Genomic DNA, 6323 nt, shown 5'->3' with positions numbered 1-6323 from the left:
GCAGGACACTCTCAAATAGGAGGCAGGAGTCTTTGCATAGTCTGTAGGTGGTTAGGCCTCGGGTGTTTTCCATTAACGGAAAAGATGGATACAAAAAATAATATTAGAAAGGTAAGAGTGGACTCTTAAGTTTGGCATTGCAAACCCATGCTGAATTTTAGCATGTGTCTGGGTCTGAATGTGCTTCAGTGTGCTTCAGAGAGCCAGCGTGGTGTAGTGGTTCAGAGCGGTAGTCTCGTAATCTGTTGTAATGGTTCTAGGGGGTTGCTCGTGCGTAAGTTGTCGCCACTCCTAGCTAGGTTACCTGGGTGAACCCTTTCTGTCTGGACAGCCTCTCACCCGTGACTGTCTCAATCGCTGGCAGAATCAGTCAGTGGGCGTTTCTTGAACTTCTTCCAGCAAATAAGTTCTTTGACGCCTAGTCTCCTCCTACTCTCCCTGCGCAGAAGTTTTCTGCGCAGGGAGGGTGTGGGCAGCGGAGGACCCGTGCTCTCCCCGCTGGTCTCCGGCGAGGAGTCCTGGAGCCCCCTCGCCGATCCCCCCATCTGCCCCCCTTCTCCACTGGTGCTACGCTGATTTCCTTCCCCATCAGATGGGCTGCCTCTCTCCCTACTGGGACCCTCTCCGGCATCCCTCTGGAGCCTTCCCTCCGCCTCTGGCTCCGATGGCAGTTCCCTGGCATCTGGTGAACCGGGTTCGCTTCCCCGCTCCTCCACATGCAGCTGCTGGGTGGCCTTGGGCCAGTCACACTTCTTTGAAGTCTCTCAGCCCCACTCACCTCACAGAGGGAGGAGATTGTTAGTCGCTTTGAGACTCCTTAGGGTAGTGATAAAGCAGGATATCAAATCCAAACTCATCTTCTCTGTGTTAGGCTGCGGGTCCAATGCAAAGGAGCAGCAGCATAAAACACAGAAGACCAGGTAGCTTTCACCAGACTGCAGGTGAAAGATCTCACATCTTAGAGCTCTCCTATGGAAACAGAGCATCTCCCTAGGCACAGAAAGCTAGCAGGTTGAAATGAAGAGTTCAGCATAGGCTTCTCCTTGGCATGCTACATTTCTGTGTGCAGGGAGGGAGGCACAATTTTTTTTGGGGGGGGGGGTGGCATTCAAACATGCAAGCCTCCACCTGAGGTATGACCTTCACCACTCAACTCTATGAATCAGAGGAATCGCACCAGAGGGAGAAAACAATAGTTTGAAATGCACAGTTTTCAAATGACCTTATTCAAAGGCACTTGTTAAACTTCATGCCCTTCTCCATTGTCTCCCGAGATAGACAGGTGTCAACTAAGGTTTGCTGTCCCACAGTCACTGGTACAATTTAGGTGCTTTTTAAGCTTTGAGCGCTGGATTGTGGGTGATATTCTACGCTCACGGTGTCTCTCTTCACAATAAAACTTCTTCGCTTTCCTCAACAGCCAGAGGGTGTTTCTGTTTTGTGATGCTGCCAGTGATCCTTGCGACTGCTTTGGCTCCTTTGGCCGCAACCAGAAACAGCCGCTGCATTTGGTATTTCAGGGCTGATATCCATAAGACATCAACGCAACGACTGCTGTGGGCCCCTGCGGAGAGTTACTCTCCCGGCTATGGGCTCCAGGGGGGTATTAAACCATAAGCGCCCTTCACTATTACGTGACTAATGTCGTCATTTACACAGCAACTCTTTGCATCACTGTCTGGCGCAAGGGCTGCTGTAAGCAAAGACGAAGGGGAAAGATGTTGGGATTAGAGTGGAAGGAGACCCAGGGGAGGAGACGGTTGTGAGCCCCCTAAAACACCTGGAAAATAAAAATGCCACCGTGTGCTTTTTAAAAGTAAGGAGGGAGCAGCATGTGGAGGGAGCCAGCTGCACATGGAGCGCGGGGTGCTATAATCCAACTTGTGAATCAGGCATGGCCAAGATCCACTCAAGGGTTCCTCTTGAGCACCCTCTGCAAAGGAGCCAGACGTGGCCCTCTCGTGTTTTAACTCTGGGCCTTATACATCTCCCACCAGGAAAACTAGGGACTGGGGGAACCCCTAAAATAGATATGGGGTGTATGGGAAGAGGAAGTCCCACTGTGCAGGCGAAAGCCCTTGTGCTGTAACTGGAAAACTTCATTGGCTAAAACCCTGCAGTTTTTTGTGATTTTTGTTGATTTTTGTTGGTTGTCAACTTTTTGGAAAATCCTAATAAAATATTATTTAAAAAAATAAAATAAAACCCTGCAGAGCATGATGGTTGGCTATTTCATTCTGAAAACGGCTGCAACACCCCAACCAATTGAGATCAGAAAGAGTATTTTAATGAGGCAAAATGATGGACACGATCCAGTTGCATTTCAGCACTTGCAAATCCCATTGATTTCCTCAGGAAAAGTTAAGAATCCACTGAAATCATCACACTTTGCTTTGGCTCGATTGCTGCCCATAGTATTTATTTCACTCAACAACATTTACAGGAAAAGAATTGAGAAAGCAGAACACCTAATGAATGCATGAACCCGTGCGTTACTGGGAAGTAAGTTTCCTTTAAATTGGCAGGCCTTATTTCTGAGTTCCAGATTGCACCCCTGTTCATTGCCTGCTGCCAAACCACCAGGTGTGTTTCCTCTGTGTCATGCAGCAAAGAAAGGTAGACTCTCCTTCATTCAAAAGCGAAAGGATTTGCAGGTGCAAAGAGCAGAGATAAATGTGCCTTGCAGAGGAGGACTCTGTGCTCTTCTTTTCAGCTCAGGGCTGGTAGTCAAGGTCACAGTTGACCTGAGCATAACCCTGTAAGTTAAAAGGCAAGAAGAGAGTCAATACATGCTGCCAGAGGGATCTTGGGTAGAGGAACAATATGGAAAGGTGTTCAAATTATCCTACACAGAAGCAGTTTATTTCTGGGTCTCAGGAGACTGGGTGCAAGATGGCACTCAGGAGCCAACGCAGTGCCCCTTCAGATGGCGTTGCACTCCAAATCCCATCGGCCCAACCAGCATGGCCAAGGGGCAGCAATGATGGGAGTCGTATGTGGTCCAACAACATTTGGCTCCCAGTACGTTTCCGAGCACAATTCAAAGTGTTGGTGCTGACCTTTAAAGCCCTAAATGGCCTCGGTCCTGTATACCTGAAGGAGCGTCTCCACCCCCATCGTTCTGCCCAGACAGGAGGGGGGACAGGAAGCGGGCGGGTGTGGAGGACTCCCTGGTCCTGAATGGGGTAACTGTGCCCCTGAAGGACCAGGTGCGTAGCCTGGGAGTCATTTTGGACTCACAGCTGTCCATGGAGGCGCAGGTCAATTCTGTGTCCAGGGCGGCTGTTTATCAGCTCCATCTGGTATGCAGGATGAGACCCTCCCTGCCAACAAACTGTCTCGCCAGAGTGGTGCATGCTCTGGTTATCTCCTGCTTGGACCACTGCAATGCGCTCTGCGTGGGGCTACCTTTGAAGGTGACCTGGAAACTGCAATTACGTAATCCAGAATGTGGCAGCTAGACTGGTGACTGGGAGCGGCCGCCAAGACCACATAACACAGATCCTGAGAGATCTGCATTGGCTCCCAGTACATTTCCAAGCACAATTCAAAGTGTTGGTGCTGACCTTTAAAGCCCTAAACGGCCTTGGTCCAGTATACCTGAAGGAGCGTCTCCACCCCCATCGTTCTGCCTGGACACTGAGGTCCAGCTCTGAGGGCCTTCTGGCGGTTCCCTCATTGCGAGAAGCAAAGCTACAGGGAACCAGGCAGAGGGCCTTCTCGGTGGTGGCACCCGCCCTGTGGAATGCCCTCCCAGCAGATGTGAAGGAAACAAGCAGCTATCTTATTTTTAAAAGACATCTGAAGGCAGCCCTGTTTAGGGACGTTTTTGATATTTAATGCTGTATTGTATTTAACACTCAATTGGGAGCTGCCCAGAGAGGCTGGGGAAACTCAGCCAGATGGGTGGGGTATAAATAATAAATAATTATTATTATTATTGCTACTACTATGGACAGGCTCCCATGTTTTCCAAAGGTGGGTCAATCTGACCTCAGTTATGCTCAGTGTTTAAGGAGAAGATCTTGAGCATCTTCAGCTGTTGTGTTCATCATGGACCACTCAGAAGAACATCAGCTGCACCAGGCCAATGGGCCCAGCATCTAGTCCCACATCCTGTTCTCACAGTGGCCAACCAGATGCCCATTGTGGGGAAACCCTCAGGCAGGTGATTTGGGAATGTCTTAGCTAAATAAGTGGGGCTGAAGAAAAGGACGGAGGCAGCGCAGCCCAAGGAGTCTCACCTCATGAATCTCGATCTCAGGCTCGATGTACTGGACGTTGTTGAGCTTGGGAAGAGAGATCCCCACTCTCAGAGCAGCTGCAAAGGGAAAACGACAACACGGTCAACACCCCCAACTTGATGGGGCAACTGTGGGGCATGGCCCCATGTTCTTCACACAGCCCCCCTCCCTCTCGGTGCTGAGCTCCTAGGACCTCAGTGGAGCGGCTGTTGAAGCGATTCGCCTGCATTACCGTTGACGTGAGCCAGGAAAGCATCCTGAAATTCAGAGAGGACCACACGTCTCAAATGGGAGATCTGTCAGGGAGAGAAAAGGCAATGGGTTGGTCCCAGATCTGGACATGAGTGAGCACAGAGGAGCAAAGGAAGCTCCCTTGTGCAGAGTCAGACCACCGGTCTTCCTAGCACAATTTCATCTGCTCTGACTGACAGCAACTAGGGATGGGGAAGAAATTTGATTGACGAAGCACCGAAAGCCTATTCTATCCAATTCACACATTCAGAAACAATAGGCAGACCGAAACACAGGACTAGGCTTTGAAATCCGCACTCGCCTGAATTTTGCAATGCAGTTCTCAAAGCAACCAACGTTTACAAGAATGCATGTGGTGAAGGGGGAGTGTGCATGAAAATGAAGACATAAGAGTCAAAAAATACATTGCATGTGGGGAAATTGCTTGCAAAAAATGCCTCTTCGGTCAAAACTGCATATAAAAATGTGTTTATTAGACAAAATTTGCACTAAGATGCTAGAGAAGTTTCACTTTATGAAACATCACAAATTGCTGCAAAATGTGGAGAACTGAATTTAAGAATGGAAGAAAGAGAAACCGTAGCAGCCGAAATGGACAGATTCTTCCATGTCTTGCAGCGACTCCCCAGGGTTGTAGACTCAGGGCTCCTTCACAGCCCTACCAGCAGATGCTGTCATTCAGCAGATGCTGTTGTCCAGCCCAAACACTGAGGTCCAGCGCAGCGGGCCTTCTGGTGGTTCCCTCCCTGCGAGAAGCGAGGTTCAGGGGAGCAGGCAGAGGGCCTTCTCGGTAGTGGCACCCGCCCTGCGGAACGCCCTCCTTTCAGATGTCAAGGAAATAAACAACTATCTTACTTTTAAAAGACATCTGAAGGCAGCCCTGTTTAGGGACGTTTTTAATGTTTAATGCTGTATTGCGTTTTTAATATTCGGTTGGTAGCTGCCCAGAGTGGCTGGGGAAACCCAGCCAGATGGGCGGGGTATAAATTATTATTATTATTATTATTATTATTATTATTATTATGCTGCCAGGAAGTGAACCTGTGACTTCTTGCAAGCAAAACGGGTGTGCCACCCACTGCCCAGTGGTCCTTCCCCCATAAGCAAGGGAGGTTTGGGCCACCTGACCCCCGGATACACGTGCGCACAGAGTAAGAATGAAAAAACCGTCTGCAGAGAGGCTACAATTCATTACTGGTGAAACGACACAGAGGATCAACGTACAGTAGGAGAGGCCAAAAGTTAGTGATGACTCTAAGGGTCAGACCTGGGGCTTTTACACAACTTTTACACATCTGGAATCCCACCAGATGTCAAAGAGAACAACAACTACCAGACTTTTAGGATACATCTGAAGGCAGCCCTGTTTAGGGAAGCTTTTAATGTTTGGTGCATTACTGTATTTTAATATTTTGTTGAAAGCCGGCCAGAGAAAATTTTGCTGACCCCTGCTGTAGAACCTCAGAGGTTGCGTCAGGGACCCTGCGGTGTGGGAGCTGAGCACCCACAACAATTTTTTTGTGGGTGCTCAGGCACCCAGAGCCCACTAGAGTCTTGGGATGCTACAGAAGACGTGGCCTAAACAGGCTCAGAACAGCTATGGGACCCACTTGGGAGCACAACATGGGCGTAAAATACACAGCAAACCACCACCACCCCAGCTAAATCCCCCCCAAGCAAAAATCCTGGCTACGTCCATGGAGCGCAGCAAGGAAGGCAAAAGGCAGATGGCGTACCTCTGTTATCTCCACGCTGGATGACTCCACCTCCAGACCGACATCTCTGCAAGACAAAGCAGAACGACATGAGCCATGATGGCATCAGCTG

At 49.4% G+C, this 6323-nt stretch overlaps 1 long non-coding RNA gene across 1 annotated transcript; it reads right to left on the bottom strand.

The window, feature by feature from the left end:
- Nucleotides 1–2402: 2402 nt before the first annotated feature.
- LOC144327699 (uncharacterized) lies at nt 2403–6310 on the bottom strand. Its single transcript, XR_013392779.1, has 4 exons — nt 6233–6310; nt 4477–4540; nt 4245–4321; nt 2403–2756 (listed from the first exon to the last, which is right to left on the bottom strand). It is a non-coding gene; the product is annotated as an uncharacterized LOC144327699 (long non-coding RNA).
- Nucleotides 6311–6323: the final 13 nt, after the last annotated feature.

This window comes from Podarcis muralis, chromosome 5 (genome assembly GCF_964188315.1).
Source record: "Podarcis muralis chromosome 5, rPodMur119.hap1.1, whole genome shotgun sequence".
NCBI classification, from domain to species: domain Eukaryota; kingdom Metazoa; phylum Chordata; class Lepidosauria; order Squamata; family Lacertidae; genus Podarcis; species Podarcis muralis.
This window is presented reverse-complemented; position numbering and strand designations above follow the sequence as displayed.